This window comes from Papaver somniferum, chromosome 1, assembly GCF_003573695.1.
Source record: "Papaver somniferum cultivar HN1 chromosome 1, ASM357369v1, whole genome shotgun sequence".
Taxonomy (NCBI): domain Eukaryota; kingdom Viridiplantae; phylum Streptophyta; class Magnoliopsida; order Ranunculales; family Papaveraceae; genus Papaver; species Papaver somniferum.
The window spans coordinates 159974045-159994303 of record NC_039358.1 but is presented as its reverse complement, the minus strand read 5'-3'; the positions used below and the strand labels follow the sequence as shown (position 1 = coordinate 159994303).

The 20259-nt window shown below is 37.0% G+C and overlaps 1 non-coding gene across 1 annotated transcript; it reads left to right on the top strand.

Moving 5' to 3' along the window:
- Positions 1-18597: 18597 nt before the first annotated feature.
- Positions 18598-18669, top strand: TRNAD-GUC. Its single transcript has one exon. It is a non-coding gene; the product is annotated as a tRNA-Asp (tRNA).
- The last annotated feature ends 1590 nt before the right edge of the window (positions 18670-20259 follow it).

Sequence of the window (20259 nt, the reverse complement as noted above, 5' to 3'; positions counted from 1 at the left end):
TAAATCTTCTTGATTTAGGGTTAGGCTGGATTTGGGTGCCAACAACACATCCGTCTTCTGGATAAAGGCTACCCAAATTGACAGCCCCTTAACATAAGTTGGCTGTCTTTAATACCTCTCTAGAAGAGTTGTCCCTTAACTTTGACTTGGCTTCAGATAGTGTTCGCCCATGAAATGACAATTTTTCCCTTTTTGCTCAAATTGGGTGATTTCTTCTTCTTTTCCTCCGTGCGACTCCAGAGTACCTAATAACTCAAAAACACACGTAAAATACATAATTCACAAGAAAAATAGCAAAGAAAGCATAAACAATAGATAGTAAATAGGGTGTAATTCTACACCTATCAAATTCCCCACACTTAGACTTTGATAGTCCTCGAGCAAACTAAACTAAAAAAAATACATACAACTCCATTTCGTCGAGAATACGGTTATACTTAGTATGTATTACAAGCCTTTAAACCCTTAGGTGTCCCTAGTGGACGAGTTATAGTCTCGTGAGGGATTATTAGAGATATACCCACAAAACCTACTCCAACTTCAAAGCGTTCCAGCGTCGCAAGCATCCAAAGAGCTATGAGGACATAGAGTTTCTGCATGCTAGTAATAAGAAGTGATGCAGGGCATACTACAATTCCAGAAGATTCCGCTTAGAGGTTTGGCTTCCATGGTTTCCTAGTTTCAGTCTTTCTTATTTTTAGGATTCTTTTAGATTTCCTTTTAGTTTTCTGTTTCCTAGTTTAGTTATTCTTCAAGCCTATATAAAGGCTAGATTAAGTTTGTAAGAGCTATCTATTACTCAATCAAATTATTAAACACAAAACTTATTTTTCTCTTCTTGCTTGAATTCTCTTCTCTTCTTGCTTATAGCAATCTAGTATTGCTTTCTTTTACCTTGTTCCACATTAGTTGGTATCAACCGCTTAGTTTTAGGTTTTCATCCTATAATTTGATCCTTTACATCGCTTCCGCAACACCTTTCAGTCCTTTTTTTTTTAGTTCCTTTTTGTATACAAAAAAAAAATAAAAAAAAATATGACTGCTCAACCAGTTACTCTAGCAGCAATCGAAGCTCTCATCAAATCTCATACCGAGATTTTGGCAAAAAACATTACTGAAGCTCTTGAGAAGTCCATGGAGGACAAATTAGGGTTAAGAGATACCAAGCTTGAAACCATGCAGAATCAACTTTTGAAGGTTGCAAAACATATAAATCTAGATTTGGATATGCCTGAGCTTGTAGACTTAGAAGGAAAAACTAAAGAAGATATACTTCAGTTTTTACAGAATGATGAAGTACCTGAAGATGTATTGCGTACTTTAAACATTAAGAAACCGTATGAAGGTTTCATAGGTCATTCAAAGAAGAAGATAGTTTCTCCTGCACTTGACAGTGATGATGAAGATGAACGTGAGAACGATCTAGAGAAGAATTGGATTGAAGAACGACGTTTAAAAACTGGTCACAACCCTTACAGTTCTTTACCAGAATATAAACTAAAAGCTGATATTCCCAACTTCTCTGGAAATTTTCGTATTGAAGAACTAACTGATTGGTTCTTTGAGGTAGAAGCTTTTTTCGAATTCATGGAAGTCCCTGAAGATTCTAAGGTTAAACTTGTGACATACAAACTCAAAGGAGGAGCTGCAGCTTGGTGGGATAAGATCTGTGATGATCGTAGAAACGCTAACAAACCGAAAATACGTACTTGGAAACGTATGAAAACTTTGATCAGGGATAAGTTCTTACCTAGAGACTTTATGCAGCAACTTTTCATCAAATTACAAAACATTCAGCAGGGGGCACGAACTGTTGAAGAATATGTGTCAGATTTTTATAATTTGGTCGCACGAAATCAACTCAAAGAATCTGAAGAACAGTTAGTTGCAAGATTCATTGAGGGACTGAATAGATTAATACAAAATGGTATGACTCATTCAGTTTTTACTATGGTCGAAGCTGTGCAGCAAGCTATTAAGATAGAAAATCGTCTTATTCGTTCTTCTAGGATTTATCCATCCAGACAAGGGCGTTATCAAAATACTTACAGGGGTACCAATTCATCTCAAAACTTTTCTCCAGATACTGTTTTGAATATTCCCAGGCCTCCTTATGATGATGTTAGCCATTCACATCACATCGACAACCTAGCCATATTGTGCCTTATACTCCACCTCTGGCTACACCTATCTTAGCCAATCCAGTTGATCTTCAGCCGGGTCAGCAGTCTCACTCTCTGCAACCAACTCCTCCTACTACAGGGAATCGGTTTCATAACAGGCAACAACAATTTCCACCGCAACAGCGAGCTAATGCTTATACAAAATTTCGTGGAGATAAGTGCAATAAATGTCAGCAATCGGGGCACACTTCTAGTGATTGTCGGAAATTCAATGCTTTGATTGGTGAACCTCAGTTCATTAATGAAGTCACTGGTGCGCTTAATGAGTTCGAAGATGAAGACTCACCTGGTGATGACGACGAGTTTGTTGGGATGATTCGTCCATTATTTCTTACTCAACAATGCAAGTCTCAGAGACACAGTATTTTTAAATCAAGATGTTATATTGGGGGTAAAATCTGCAAGATGATAATTGATAGTGGCAGTGTGGATAATTATATTGCTGATCACGTAGTTAAGAAGCTTGAACTACCAGTAACTTCTCATCCAGAACCTTACACTGTAGGATGGGTTAATGCCTCTAGCACACAGAAGATTACTCTTCAGTGTTATGTGTCATTCTCTTTTGAGGGTTATGAAGACACAGTTCTATGTGATGTCATTAATATGACGGCAACCCATCTTCTTCTTGGCAGACCTTGGCAATACGATCTTCACGCGGTTCACAATGGATTCGAGAATACTTACACTTTTGTTCATAATGGGAAAACCAAGGTTCTTAGTCCATCCAATTCCACTTCAAACTCTTGTGCGCAGACTGATGCTGTCGTAGCCACTGTTATTCGTTCTTTGCACCCACAACATTCTTTACATTCCCATGAAGATTCTAAGCCTATGATTGAGTTGCCTGCAAAGGTGAAGCCCTTATTATTTCAATATAATGTTTTATTTCCATATGAACTACCAACTGCATTACCTCCTTTACGGAATATTCAACACTGCATCGATTTTATTCCTGGAGCCTCTTTACCAAACCAAGCACACTATCGCTTGAGTCCTGCTGAGCATGAGATATTACAGGGACAGGTAAATGATTTGCTTACAAAGGGTTTGATACGACCTAGCAACAGTCCTTGTGCCAGTCCTGCCTTCTTGGTTAGTAAAAAACACAATGGATGGAGGATGTGTATCGATTGCAGAGCATTAAATCGCATCACCATTCCTTATAGATTTCCAATCCCGCGTATTGATGATATGATTGATTTACTGTCGGGCTCTATTATTTTTACTAAGTTGGATTTACGCAGTGGTTACCACCAAATACGCATTCGAGGTGGAGATGAGTGGAAAACATTATTCAAGACACGTGAAGGTTTATATGAATGACTGGTCATGCCATTTGGGTTATCTAATGCACCTAGTACTTTTATGCGACTTATGAATCAGGTTCTCCAACCTTTTCTCAGTAAATTTTTTATTGTCTATTTTGATGACATACTAATTTTTAGTCGCAGTGAGCCAGAACACCTCCAACATCTTTCACAAGTGTTTCAAGTTCTTGCTGACAACTCTTTATATGTTAATTTGAAGAAGTGTACCTTCATGGCTTCTTCAGTAACATTTTTGGGATATGTGATTTCTACTGATGGTATTCATGTCGATCCTTCTAAAGTTCAATCAATTGAAGATTGGCCAGTTCCTACTTCTATTCGTGACGTTCGTAGTTTTCATGGTTTGGCTTCTTTCTATTGAAGATTTGTGAAGAACTTTAGCCTATTTCTGCACCTCTGACTGACTGTCTCAAAAAGGAGAAGTTTGAGTGGACGGAAGCAATGGATAAAAGATTTATTCTTCTTAAAGAAAAGCTTTGTACGGCACCAATTCTTGCACTTCCGAATTTCAACAAGCCTTTTGAAATAGATTGTGATGCATCTGTTGTTGGTATTGGTGCAGTATTATCACAAGAGGGTCATCCAATTGCATATTACAGTGAGAAGAATTCAGATGCACAAAAGAAATGGTCTACATATGAATTAGAGTTATTGGCTCTTGTTCAATCTCTTAAGCAGTGGCATACTTATCTTATACATAGGGAATTTGTTGTCAACACTGACAACCATGCTTTGAAGTTTTTGAATACTTCTGCTAAAGTTAACAGAATGCATGATCGATGGCTTTCCACACTCAACAAATACACTTTCTCCGTGAGACATAAAAGTGGCAAATTGAATCAAGTTGCTGATGCCTTAAGTAGAAGAAGTCATCTATTAACTACAATTCGTAATGAGAGTTATGCATTTGACTATATCAAAGACATTTATCCAGAAGATGAAGATTTTGGAAAACTATGGGATCAATGCAGTTCTCAAACTCATGGGGTTGATGATTTTCTTATACAAGAAGGTTTTCTTTTTAAAGGGAATCGATTATGTATTCCTCAAGGGTCTTTACGTTTACATCTTATGCGAGAATTACATGGCAGTGGTCTTGGTGGTCATTTTGGGAGAGATAAAACCATTGCCCTGATTGAAGAAAGATATTTCTGGCCATCTTTGAAACGTGATGTACAAAAGTTCGTACAAAAATGCATGGTCTGTCAGAGATCAAAGGGTACAATTCAAAATACCGGGTTGTATACTCCTTTACCAGTTCCTGATGCACCTTGGGTTGATATAAGTATGAATTTTATACTTGGTTTACCTCGTACTGCTAGAGGTAATGATTCTGTTATGGTCGTAGTTGATCGTTACTCTAAAATGGCTCACTTCGTGGCTTGTAAGAAATCAACTGACGCTTCTAATGTTGATTGCATGGGGTTCCAAAGTCTATCACTTCTGACAGAGATACCAAATTTTTGAGTTATTTCTGGAAAAGTTTATGGATGCGCTTAGGCACAGTTCTACAATTCAGCACAACTTCACATCCGCAAACTGATGGACAGACTGAGGTTGTTAATAGATCACTTGGGAATTTGATTAGAGCTAAGTGCCTGGATAATAGTAAGCAGTGGGATGTGTTATTGCCACATATGGAATTCGCTTTCAACACTTCTGTGAATCGTTCTACTGGGAAAACTCCATTTGAGATTGTGTACTCTAAAGTACCTAATCATACTCTTGATTTGGTAGCCTTACCCACCACACAGAGTACAAACACTGCAGCCGACTCTTTTGTAGACAAAGCAACTGAATTACATAATGAAGTAAAATCTAAACTGGAGAAGTCCAATTCTAAATATAAAGAGGATGCTGATAAACACAAGAGGTTTAAAACCTTCAAGGAAGGGGAGCTCGTGATGATACATCTAAGAAAAGAGAGATTTCCAGTGGGTACTTATAACAAAACCAAGATGAAGAAATATGGTCCTTCAAGGTTTTAAAGAAGATCAATGATAATGCTTATGTTATTGATCTACCAAATGATTGGAATATCTCCAACACATTTAATGTTCAAGAGATTTTTACGTTTCATGGTGACAATGAACTTCTGGTTTGTTTGGACAACTCGAGGACGAGCTTTACTCTAGAAGGGGGGACTGATGCAGGGCATACTACAATTCCAGAAGATTCCGCTTAGAGGTTTGGCTTCCATGGTTTCCTAGTTTCAGTCTTTCTTATTTTTAGGATTCTTTTAGATTTCCTTTTAGTTTTCTGTTTCCTAGTTTAGTTATTCTTCAAGCCTATATAAAGGCTAGATTAAATCTTGTAAGATCTATCTATTACTCAATCAAATTATTAAACACAAAACTTATTTTTCTCTTCTTGCTTGAATTCTCTTCTCTTCGTTCTTATAGCAATCTAGTATTGCTTTCTTTTACCTTGTTCCACATTAAGAAGTTAGAAATACTAAAGAACATATTCTCATTCTTAAATGTTGAGTGAGAAATAACCACACCATAATGAGAGAACGCGTGTTTGAGAGCGATCAATAAGCATTTCGCCTCGACATCTGCCTCACCAAAAAAGGTTTTATGAAATTGCACTCAAAAGACGTACTTTTATGGTTCTCACATGTGTGCAGGTAGGAATGAAGAGAGAAATCCTGCAACACGTTGAATGGTGGGAAGGACAACTTCCGAAATATTTAAAAAACCCACATCTTTTAACATTTTGAAAAACCATTTTTCTGATGATCTGTAAGAAAGGAAATCAACCACTATTATCGAGGATGATATTACTTACCAACCTTCACATCTGATTGCAATGATGATAACACCACTCTCACAACATCCGATAGAAACGTCTTCCGCTCCTCGTCTTCATCTTCTTGGTCTTCATCTTCGACTTCAACTATTGATGATAAACTCTCGAATTTCGTAGATCCTTGACAATTTGTAACTATTTTCCTTAAATCACTTCCTTATAGATTTTCCTTCCCCGCGGCTTATTAAATAAAAACCAAACACAATTATAGATATTTTCTTGTCGTTTTTTTATTTTATTTTTTAATTTTTTTAATTTTTTTTAAGATTTAAGACAAGAGAAAAGAAAAGAAAAACAAAACAAAAAAAAAACAAAGTGAATGTAAAACAAACCATGGCCATGGGAAAAGTATTTTACCGCTTGATTCTTCACAACTTGTATCGTCTCGAAATCATAAACTTCAATAATTCTCATCTTTTGCTTTTCTTTGCTCTTGTAAATAAGTCTTCAACATGTACATATAATTCCCCTCCTTGTCTTGTTGCTTTACTTGAATATGAAATTTGCTCTCTTTATATTGTTCAGTTGCTTGTACACCTTGAATGTCTTCAACTTTCCTTGTAGATTTTGATGTTGCTCCCCTGTTGATGATGATGGTGTTTCTATGGACCCGTTGTTGTCGAGAAAGAGAATGGTGCTAACTGCAAATCGAACTACAAGCAGGAGGGTTTCATCTATAGACATCACCCTCATGATTGAAAAAATTAGCACTCAAGAGATCAAAAATAGTGCTGAAAATTGGTGTGAAGTTGGGTAGCTCACCATTCTGCCCGGAATTAACGTACGGTAACACACACTCAAAACAAAGCTTTTTTAGTCAGCTACAAAGAATTTATGGTCGGTGCCTCACATGATATAAATACGGTTAGTCTCCAGTAGTGATTGATCAACAACTCTAATAATGCATTTCCCTCTGCACCTCATTTGCCACCAGCATGATTAAATCCATTATTTAACACTCTAACAAGTAAGAAATCCGAACATAGTTCCCTAACACTTCCAAGTTCAGTTATGTCAGTCAGAATTCTCTATGTAAACATACCTAGAAGTATGCTAGTGACTCTAAAATCTCTACAAGTTGGAGGTTTTATGCAAATTTGTTTTTTTTTAAATATATGCTTAACCACTCCCCCACACATAAACCTTACATTGTCCTCAATGTATTTGAATCCTTCTAGCAAAGTAAAGGCGGGAAATTCTAACATGATATGGAACAAGAAAAATAAAAAACAAAACAAAAAGCAAAAGCATAAGAAATACAAAACTAGTGGGTTTCCTCCCATGAAATGCTTGTTTTAACGTCGACGGCCCGACTTTGTCCTTGTAAGATTCACTCCCCATATACTAACAATCGGAAAACTTGGGGATCCAAAATACTTGTTTTGCAAACAATAGCTTCATACAAATGTTAGCACAAGAAAACAATAGTGAAATTATCGCCCGATAGAAATTCCCCCCACACTTATTCTTGTCCACACTCGAAGGTGTATAAAGAACATAGAATTTGGGAACTTCTATGGTTTCCTCTTGGAAAACCTGCATTGTGTTAGAATCAAGTGTTTCCAATTGCGGATATCGAGAAACAAAGTCATTCAAAAATACTTTCTAAGCATATACATTCAAACCAATAAGACGTAAATGAGAAGAATCAATATGCAAAGGGTTATACAAACCTTGCACAATCTCTTGTTTTGCGGAATCCTCTTGTAGATGGGGGAAAACGATTTGCTGGTTTTTAAGGAATTGAGGAGACGAACGTGTTGCCGAGACTCCTCAACCGAGCAAACCGCTCAACCTCACACAGATGCACTGCAAAGGGAGTGCTTATATTCGAGAGATCAATTTGTAGGACTCCGTCCTAAACCAAGTCAATGGCCATTCCAGTGTCAATTCGGTCACAAAGAGGGAGATTGTTTGATCTGCAGGAGGGAAGCTGAGAATTGTGTGGGATCAATGATGATCAAGGATTGTGGATGTGTTTAAGGTTTCTGCAAGTTTTCTGTGAACTGTTGAGTTCAAAGTAAGTTCTGGTCGATTGATGGAATTTCTGAGAGTGATGACTCGAAAAATTGTCCTGTTCAATCATGGATCCAGAGACTTATTTATATTGTCAGAGTAGTAAACACATTGATCCCTGTAAGTGTGACGGTTTCTTGAGTGAAAGAGTGGGAAAGTGGAAGATCGTGGTAAAACCAGTTCCATGTCGTGCGGAGACTTGGTTAACTGTCCACCCACTACTTTGCTAACTCCTTCAACCGTTTGCACGACTTACTCACATTTCTCATCGTGGATGAACACGTGTCGTAGGCCGCCAGACCAAAACCCTAAGTAATATCCCCCTACGTGACGTGATTGATGTCTCACGAATCGTGGAGTCTGCATGACATACATGTATTTTATTAGTCAGTTGTTTAACTGATTAGACAATGAGTCTAGGTTTTGTTGAATTGAGCATGATTGATGAATTCTCAACGATTCATGGATCGAACATGTCTGTTGAGACGTATAGTTCTTTGAATGATGTTGACATTGTGCGTATTAGCAAAGATTGTAAATTTGACGACTGAGCATCGATTAAATGAATTACTGAATATTGATAGTTGGATCAATATTCAAGCAATTGATCAAGTATTTCTCAATTCGACGAATTACTGATAAATTACTGAATATTGATAGTAGGATCAATATTCGAGCAACTGAGCAAGTATTGCTCAATTCGACGAATTACTGATAAATTACTGAATATTGATAGTTGGATCAATATTCGAGTAACTGAGCAAGTATTGCTCAATTCGACGGATTATTTATTGGTAACGTGTCCCAATAAAATATTAATTAAAATATTGGTAGACTACCAAATATTATATGATTAATCCAGATGTTGCTTGCCGAATCAACATAAATTTATTAATGTTTGAATCTTGCTCAGAATGATGATTTGTGGAGCGTTTATTCGAAACCCTAATTTTTTATCAATTGTTCGTCAATTGATGAATTGCTGAAAATAGGTCATGAGTGATGGAGGGACCGAACACATGGGATGATGGACGTCCATGTGGCGCCCAAGTGCTCGAGTGAGCATGCACCAGGGTCCTTAGTCGTCCAGTTGGTGAACGAATGATGATTAAGTGTCGGTTTCATCATTTATTGAAATAGTGCTCGATTGAGCATTAGGTGATAAAACCTAATTATGAAAAAGTGAGGGACCGACCAAGAGGGCATGAGACCGAGCCTTGGTGGTCGTGGGACCAGCTGATAGTTGTTTGAGAAAACTCCAAGTTGGTTGGAAAGAGTTTGGACCCAATATGAGCAATTGCGCAAATTAGGTCAAAATCGTGAAAACGTGTGGGACCGGCTCCTTGCAAGCCTTAAGGCCGCCCTTGGTCGGTTAAGGGAGCATGCCCGTGTCTCCACAATGTCCGTGTCTCAATCCTGAGAGTTTCGGTATTTTCTGGTGTGCGTTTAAGCAATATGTTGGATTTTCAGAAGAGTTTGATCTTTGACTGAAATTCTTGATTTTGCTCGTTTCATCAATTTTTGAGAATATTAAAACAATGATATTTTAATATTTTTCGTGAATAGCCTAGTCGGTCATGTGACCATTTGACTTTTTGGCTTTTTCATGGTTTGAGCAATATTTGAGAAGATATGAAGAAACCATGATTTTTGCTCAAACTGAGGAGTTTCATGAGATGAGGGAAATAATAATTATGAAAGACTAGGGATTGTAAGGTATGGTACCGGCCACGGCTAGGGTATGGCCGTCCGGCCAGGTAGCCCGGTCCAGCAACACCTTTCCCTATTTTTTATTATTTTTCATGAAACCGTGAAAATATGGAGAAACCATGAGTTTTGCTCAGACAAGGAAAATTGCTAGAATGAAGGAGTTTTCATGAGTTCATGAAAATAATAAAATAATTTAAAATAAAGGAAAAAGGCGTGGGGGACCGGCCATGGCGGCATGACCGGCCGGCCAGTGGGCCCGGTCCCCTAGGCGCCACTTTTATTATTTTAATATTATTTTCTCTCTCATATTTTGTGTAGGATTCCTCGTTTGTCCATATTTTCGAATGCTCGTTCGTGCACTTGGATGTTCGGTCGTGCATCATTGTCGAGTACTGTTGGATCAGAATCTCGCACATAAGAATATGCTTGCGAAATTATTAACAACACATCGCGAAGACATCGCAGGATGATTTCAGAAACGACATAACATATGACATCAACTTAAACATGAGAAAAGTGTGATGATCTTGCGAAAATTAAGAATGTTGCGAATGTTACATTTGTAAGCTTGCGAAAATACCGCAAGCCAGATCCGAAATTAGGGGAAATGTTAGATGTACATTAGCTGTCATCCACTATGTAAACACCTATATAAAGAGAAAGGCAAGAGAGACAAAGGGGAGAAATAATCAGAAAAGGATACACATTTTAGGATGAGAGAGGGAGACACAATTAGAGAGAGAGAAAACAGAATTTGTATTATTATCATCTCCTTCTTCTTCCTTCTTCAACCAAGAGCTCCAAATACTCATTAATGGAGTCTCAATTGTAATTCATATGTAATTACAAACAATCATAGTGAAACCTAACCCCGTGGATGTAGATCACATTGATCGAACCACGTAAATCTTGCGTCTCTCTTTATAATTTTAGCACTTTTATCTTTATTTTCATATCAAATAAGTTTAGATCTAGAAATCATAGTCATGATAATACAAGGGTGTGTTGTGGGATTTCCTGCAACTACATTTTGGCGCTAGAAACAGGGATTGAAGATTGAAGATTGTTCTAGAAAAAGTTGAAGATTAATATTGTGATTTATTAGAATTGAAAGTAATTGGTGAAAAAACTTACATAATCTCTTACAATTTGTTAGTATTGAAAGAATGGCTAGAAGGAGAAATGTAGCGGAACAACCGACAACTGTTAGAAGAAGAAGTAAAAGACTTGCTGGAAGGGAGAGAAGTGAAATGGGAGAATCTACTAGAAGGATAGATAATGGAGAAAATCAAGTTCAACCGCCAGTTCAGCAAACACCGGTACAAAATGGAACAATAGATTATGATAGAGTAAGTGTACACACTTGGCGATCAAATTCAGCAGAAGAAGAGCAGCAAACCAGGAACCATAGACAGGTAGAGATAAATCAAGAAGCAGAAGAAGGAATAATTCATGGAGATGAGGAAATTGGAGCGTTAGAAACGTTCAGAGGAAGAACACATGAAGAAAAAAGAGCTGAGGCAGAAGAACGTGCAAATATAACAAGGCAAAATCATGAATTGAGGATGGAAAATATGAGACTATAGAGTAGAAGATTGAGAAGTACTACAAGATCATATTCAAGATCGACTAGAAGAGAGATGAGGCGAAACTCACCCACAGTTAATGCTGGAAATAATATTCGAGAAGAAATACCAAATCCTAATGAAGAACATCGCGAAGATAGAGAAAGGACTGATGATCGTTACGTTCCACAAAATGAAACTTTTGATGATAGGCAAAATGATACAAATCAAGAGAATGGACAACGTCAGGGACGAAATAATCAAGATGGCGAAGGGAATCGAGAGGAAGGAAGGGGAATTTTACATGAGAGAGAAGCTCAAAGAAATCAACAAACAATTGAAGAAGAAATTGAAAGACACTATGCTGAACAAGCACGTTTAACTCGCGAACATGAAAGATTGAGAGCGGAAATGGAAGAACAAGAGTTGCAGGAGGCGATTCGCCGGAATAATCACGACAATCGAGAAAGAAGGCGTACACAAAACCGGAATAACGGGAGTAAACATCATCAATAATTCAAAGACATGAAAAGAGTGAGAGAAAAAATTAGTTGTTGTGGTGAAATTTAAGGGAAAAATGGAAGTTTCCGTGGAAGATTTTCATGTTCAGGAGAAAGCAAGAGGCATTTTGTGAAGAAACAAAGGAAAGACGAAGATAAGATAAGAGGCAGGCGCTGTAATTTCTGTCACAAACAGAAATTCGCACAGATGGTTCAAGGCTGAGCGAACAACTAATAGGTCACGGGTTCGAATTCGCAGAGACACATATTTTTCATTTTCTTCTCATTTGCATGGGAGAATAAAAGAATAAGGAAAAAAGTTATGCGTTAATTTTGCAGAGAGGTCCTTGCACAATTGGTCCAGAGAGCAGTATGTGTGTTCGTGGTCGCAAGTTCGAATTTGCCTGCGAACATAGTTTTCTTCTTTTTTACAGATAGCAAAAAAATGAATAATTTCGCAATATTGTTTCATTATTTCGCAAACAAGAGGCAGCACAATTGGTCATCTGCGAAGTTAATGAGTTCATGGTCGTGTGATCAAGTCCCAACACAGGGGTATTTTTTCGCACATATATTTCTTTGATTATTTCGCACAGAAGAGAGTTGATGATAATTTGAACTTCCTCTCACACAGTTGGAATTTGATTACTTTGCAAGATCTTTGATTATTTCGCAAGAGAGGCTTAGCACAGTTGGTATGGTGCGAGAAAATCCAAGAAGCAGGTCAAGGGTTCAAGTCTCACTTCTCACACTTCTTTTTGCTGCGCGAAATTCATACATTTCAAGGCATTTATTCACTTCTTTGACAACAACAGCGACTCACATGAAAGATAAGTACCACTTCCTTGAACATTTTATTTTATATTAAGAACGAATAAAAATATTTTAGATTTGATTTACAAAAAGCGATTCAATCGCACGATAACAAAAATTTCAAGATTTCAGAAATTACAAAAATTACTAAGATTTCAAAATTACAAAAAAAAAAAAAAAACGAAACGAAAGAATTCGATATATATATATATATATTTCTAGAATATTTTTTTTTACAGAAAATAAAAGATTTTTGATTTGATTTACAAAAGGCGGTATAATCGCAGAATTACAGAAATTTCAGAATTACAAAGATTCCACAATTACAAAAGAAACCGAGAAAAATCTCGTACAGATCAATTTATTTATTTCTCTTGAAAATTTGCTTTGTTTCAAATGATAATGATATCTAACATGGAGAGTAGTAGGAGGAAAAATAAGACCTTCCATCAACAGGCTAGTAAGACCTTCCATCAACAGGCTGCATAAGACCTCATTAGGATCATTTCCATGAAAGATGTTTATCGGATGAGACGAAACAAGTTATACAAAGGAAATCAAAACAAAGAAAAACGATTTGAACTTGCAATTAAATGAAAATTTTTGATAAAAGAAATGTATTACAAAGATTTCACAACTATAAAGATTTCAGAATTACAATGTATTAGAATTTCTCTTGAATATTTATTTTGCTTCAAATGATATAATATTATGAGAATGAAAGAGATGACATAAATGAAAGAATGAATGAAAGAGATGACAGAAATGAAAGAATGAATGAAAGAGATGAAAGAAATGAAAAGATGAATGAGAGAATAAAGAAACGCGAACATTTCGCAGAAACAAAATAACGCGAACATTTCGCAGAAATGCGAATAAAATTTCGCAGATAGAGGCGAACCTTTATGGCGTACACCCTAGTTCGCGAATAAAATTTCGCAAGAGGCAAATGTAAGACCTAAAGTACGTCATAGAAGGGGGTACCTGTTACATGAATCAGCGAAAAGGTTACACCGTCCCCGGAACCTGAGTCATGGAGATTTGGGGTCAATAAAGCCCATCCAGGAGAGGTACCTTGGATTTTCAACCTAAGCTTTTGCTTTAGGTTGGACGACTAGGGGTCTCTTCTAAGGAGTGCAGAATCTGATCAAGGCGCCGAGTTACACGGTTGAGTCAAGAGTGCCAGGGGCGTCTGGAGCGTACCTTGCCATTCTTGACAAGTCTTGGCTTATACTGCACTCGTCCCGAAGAAAACCCCACTTAGGGTGAAGTCTCGTAACCATAAGCCATATAGGTAAAAGGGACAAGAGGATGCGAAAACAACTGGTTGTTGTTAAGACCGGATGGGAGGAGCTAACCTTGTATGGTAGAAGTACACCTCCTTGAAGGGGAAACCAGGGGGGAGATAAGGGCGGCACCCTCCATTAGGGAGCTGATAAGTGTCTTAAGACGCAAATGTCATGAGGATTTTTACTCGCAAGGGTATTAAGATTTGTCATATTTGTGCGACAATCCTGAAGAGGCAATAATACTAGAGAAAAAGATAAGACGAGATCAATGGGTCATTACATGAAAGTGTGAAGACGTCCTGCGATTTCGTCGCAAGACGGCAATGTCATGGGGCTTTATTTTCGCAAGAATATTTAGGCCTGTCATATTGTCGCAACAATCCTGAAGAGGCAATAATACAAAAGAAAAAGTTAAGGCAAGATCAATGGGTTTTTGCATGAAAGTGCAAAGACGTCCTGCGATTTTGTTGCAATGATAAGAGGTGGAAAAATAAGACCTTTAACTAGGAAGGAAAAATAAGACCACATAAGATAATGAGTAAGCAAGTAAGCTTGCGAGAATGATTATACGTAGGCAAACAAGCTTGCGAATATATACATGGAAATGAAACTGAGGTAGTGGAAATGCCGCAGACTTGATATTATGATCATACTATTATGAGATACTAATAGTGCATGAAAGAGGGAAGATGAAAAATAAGTAAGAACTTGTGAAGAACAATAACTACACGAAGAAGAATGCATGCACTAAAGAAAAAGGCAGAGAAATGAAGAATGGAAGCAATTTAGAGCTACATCAATTTTAGACGGCAAAATGAGCTAAGTAACACAAACATTAACTATACATTGCAATATATAAGCATTCTCATAATACAAGCATCATACTCGCATCATAAAAGCATTTCATAAGCATTTCATGGCATAAACATCGCATACACATTTCATAACATAATCATCACATAAGCATTATATTCCCGGTACTTTACAAAACTGTACGAAATATTATTGCAGAATTTCGCAATAATATCGCAGAATTCAGCAGAATTATTCAGGATTATTCAGAATTTCACAGGATTATTCAAGAATTTCGCAAGATTATTCAGAACTTCACAGAATGATTCAGAATTTCGCAGAATGATTCAAAATTTCGTAGAATATGTCAGAATTTCGCAGAATATGATTCTTCCGAATGATGTGATTATCTCGCTCAATTATTTCGCACAATTATAAGCAACTTGAAGAGATTATATTATTGCATGATCACAAAACATGAGACAGAGGCAAAGATAAGAATAAGGAAACAATTCTCACATTAAACATTTTCTCAAGGATTCTACCCTCATAGATAAAGAACAGAGGAAACTATGGATTACCAAGAAAACATTTTATGTTCTTTATCTCCTCGGCAAGAATCATTCCCAAAGTGGACGTTCTCTAATGAACAATAAGAATCCTCACTAAAAATGGATTAATAATTTCGCACGAATAGAGGCAATACTTATTATTCAAGGACAAATACTTCTTATTTACTTCGCAGAGTTCTTCTTATATTTCGAGGATTAAGTACTTTTTCTACTTGATACTTCATACTTCGCATACTTCAAGGGTTGATACTTCTTATTTACTTCGCAACGTTCCATAACTTCACAAAAGAATAGAGGAAAGTACGTACTTTTCAAGTCCGATATTCTTTCGCTCGTTCCTCCAAAAACTACAACAAGGTGGATTTTTTCTTAAAGATCGCTTTGCAAGCAATATTCAAGAAAAAAGAGGCAAGATGTAGGATCAGAATCTCGCACAGAAGAATATGCTTGCAAAATTATTAACAACACATCGCGAAGACATCGCAGGATGATTTCAGAAACGACATAACAAATGACATCAACTTAAACATGAGAAAAGTGTGATGATCTTACGAAAATTAGGAATGTTGCGAATGTTACATTTGTAAGCTTGCGAAAATACCGCAAGCCAGATCCGAAATTAGGGGAAATGTTAGTTGTACATTAGCTGTCATCCACTATGTAAACACCTATATAAAGAGAAAGGCAAGAGAGACAAAGGGGAGAAATAATCAGAAAAGGATACACATTTTAGGATGAGAGAGGGAGACACAATTAGAGAGAGAGAAAACAGAATTTGTATTATTATTATCTCCTTCTTCTTCCTTCTTCAACCAAGAGCTCCAAATACTCATTAATGGAGTCTCAATTGTAATTCATATGTAATTACAAACAATCATAGTGAAACCTAACCCCGTGGATGTAGATCACTTGATCGAACCACGTAAATCTTGCGTCTCTCTTTATAATTTTAGCACTTTTATCTTTATTTTCATATCAAATAAGTTTAGATCTAGAAATCATAGTCATGATAGTACAAGGGGTGTGTTGTGAGATTTCCTGCAACTACAAGTACATTTGCACCATTTTCCTGGGGCTTACTCAGTGATGGTCCAGATGCCCGGTTATTGAATATTTATTACTAATTTATGAAATTCAGTGGAGAATGATTCATGAAACTGAGTAATAAAAGTGAGTAGTTATTTATTATCAATCCATAAGATCAGTCGTGGATTCGACCATGGATTCGGAATAATAAAATGAGCATTACCATCCCATAGGATCGTGGATTCGACTACAAAATCGGAGTAATAAAATTATCTATTACCATTCCATGAGATCATCCGTGGATTCGATCATGAAATCGGAGTAATGAGGTTATCTATTACCATTCCATAAGATCAATTGTGGGTTCGATCATGAAATTGGAGTAATGAGATAAAATAGATTATCTTTTAGGAATTCAATGGTGAATGTCACGATAGAATTAATCTATTGCAGAAGGGATATTAGCCAGTTAAAGCGTCATACCCGTTCTGAAAGGTGCATAGTCAGGGATCAGCGAGTGTTTCCGACGCCCTGAAGGCGTTTATCCCTCTCAACAATTATGTATGGAGAACCGCCTGAATCTATACACGGTCTCTCTACATAGTCAGGGAATAGTGAGTGTCACCGACGCCCTGAAGGCGTTAAGATCTCAATCATACGGAGAACCTCCCAATAGTTCTTCTACATAGAGGGGGTCTCTCTATGTAGTCAGGGAACAGTGAGTATCACCGACGTCCTGAAGGCGTTAAGTTCTCAATCATACGGACAACCGCCCATTATGTTATTCTACATAGAGGTCATGATGAGATGAGCAACATCGAACGCTCCGGGGAGGCCTTTAGAGTGACATATGCATCATGGCTCGTAAAATATGAATCGTCACATGCGTTCCTGAAGCCGTGTCAGAAACATGCAGTATCATGATTTTATGATTTTGACCTTTGTTGAAAATCCACCATCAACACCTATTCATCCTTAGAGAATGCATGTGAATTACGTACCTCTTGTATATCGTGGTCCTCTATCAAATCTTGCAACCATTCTTCGTCTTTTTCTACCTTAAACAAAGTCTTGGCATCATTAAAATCATCGGCAAGTTCAATCAATTTGGTTTCATTTTCGAGCATCATCTCTTCAACATTTTCATCATCGGAATCGGGCCATTCACTAAAATAATTCTCTTCGGTATGAATTGTAAAATCTTCTTGTGAGGGTGTTACATCATTTTTAACAATAAGTGAGTGATATCCAAACTCCTCCTTTTGAATAGGTGAAGGATCGTTATTATGATCCGGAGTTGGAATAACTTCCTCATTGTTGGAAGGAATTTGCAAAGGTTCCTCTTCATCATCGGAATCTTTCTCATAATCTTCTATATCGTCACGACATTCAAATTCCAATTCTATGATCTTGTTAATTTTTTAAGAGTCTCTTCCGATGCACCAGCTTCTTCTAGCTCATTGTATTGCTTATAAAGTTTTCTGACGTTAATACGCTTTCCACCATTAATAGAGTTTCTAGACTGTATCTCCACTTTTGGAAAGAGTGAAATAAAAACACGATGAAGAGGAGTATATCCTATTTCGGTATCATAAGTTTTTAGTTCCAAACTCTTGGTCCTTTGTGCAACACTAGAAAACAACTGATTACAAGTATAACTATCCTTCCATCCTCGTGATTGTTCACTTACATACCCATCATAAGGTTGTTGATATGCATGAGAGTATCCATAAGGTTCGATAGAATATTGATCATAGCCAAAATATTGGTTTTGATTGTATCCTAAGAATGTTTGAAAGTTGCCATAATGTTGAGGTTGAAAATCGTATTGATTGTTGCGAAATGCTTGCGCTTGTCCACCATACATGGAAAACTGGTACCTGAAATAAAAATTCTAGAAAAGAAAGTAAGAAACTAAAATAAAATCTAAAAAACAAATACAAGAAAAACAACTATGTTTTTCACTTTCTGCACAAACCTGCATCCTATGTCGTTGTAGTGTAGTGGTAAGTATTCCCGCCTGTCACGCGGGTGACCCGGGTTCGATCCCCGGCAGCGGCGCCAAAATTTGATGCGTGTCGTAACCACAACAAATTAGTGAATATTTTTCCACTCAATTAACAAGTAATATGGTGGTAGTTAAGTTCGTTCCCACGAGGAGCAAGAGGTTTTAGTTGTCTTATAATCTCACAAAGCAAGGTTTTGGTTTTAGATTTTATAAAGCAAAATAAATAAACAAAACAATTAAAGAGATAAAGTTGAAATCAATAAGAGATACAAGATCAAGGAATCCTTCTTCGTTGCAAAATAATGATTCTAGGATGTTCTTTTTCACTTCTTATTAGTCACAAATTATCACCAACCGTAGGTATAGCATCTAGATCAGTGCTAACCCCTAAATCCCTTGTATCACCGAATACAGAAGTTCTCGACTACCGGATTCTATTTACCAAACCACTAGTAGTAGATCACTCAAGATGTAATTTAGTTAAACGCATTAAGATTCATGAATTTGTTAGGTTGATATTAGTAGTTAGACTCTTAGATCAAGGTCTACTTGCTAACGTTGTTTTCACACACAATTGCTCCACGGAATCTCTCCGCAAGGTCTCGTGTTTTCTACTTGTGTAAAGAGTCAACAAACGATTACTTATCCCCTAACTTTCACTAGCTTTAGATCAATTAACAAATCAATTTAGTTGCGCACCTAAAAGACCTATCAATTAAGCATAAACATTCTTATTAGCAAAAACAAATGATAATCATGTGAAAACTTCAAAGTAGATTTAAAACAAAACTCAAAACATGTCAAAAACTAGGAATTCATCCTCAATCAATAATAAAATTAGCTACTCATGCTAAGGAGTTCACACAAAGAATAAAGAAAAGAGAAGTGTTGTGTGTGTAAAGGTGTAAAAAAGTGCATAGAGAAAAGTAGAGAACTTTTCTATTTATAGACTTCAATTTGCTTGCAATCCTCTTAGGAATAGAATCCCTTTCCCTTTATAGCTCAACTTCCAAATCCAAATCTTTCTCAAATCTTCCATCTTTTCTTTCCAAATTCAAGTCAAATTCTTCACTGAATTCCAAGTCCAAGTCTTCACACCCATGAGTCTAGAATACTCGTCACAAAATTCTGGTATTTTGGATAGCTAGAAAAGTTCTTAGGATCACTGGAATACAGCCGGAAAAGTCACCAACGTTCACCTGAGATTCTCCCCCAGATAGGGAATATTCCGTCCAAGTGCCGTCATAAGCAACGGTCAAACCGACGGTCTCCCTTAGTCAAAGAAGTCAAGTTATGAGTCAGTCACTCAGTCAGCTGTCTAACTCTGTCTTACTGGGCTAACTTGTCTGAGTCACAGATCTGGATCCGTAGCTGAGTTAACTCGTCAGGAAGAAAATCCGGCAGAGTCTCGGCTGTTTATATTTCTGGCCAATTTCAGGCCATTTTCTTCTCCCCTGCGATGTCCTAATCATACATCTCTACAATCCAAGCATTCATTCTTATGCTAGTGTTAACAACAACACTTTCTTCTCATTCGATGGCAAGGCTTCAAATAATCTCCAGCTCTTCCCGTAACAACATACCCATTTCTCCCATGATCGATTCCATCTTCTTATTTGACAATACCTCAGACTCCATTTCAC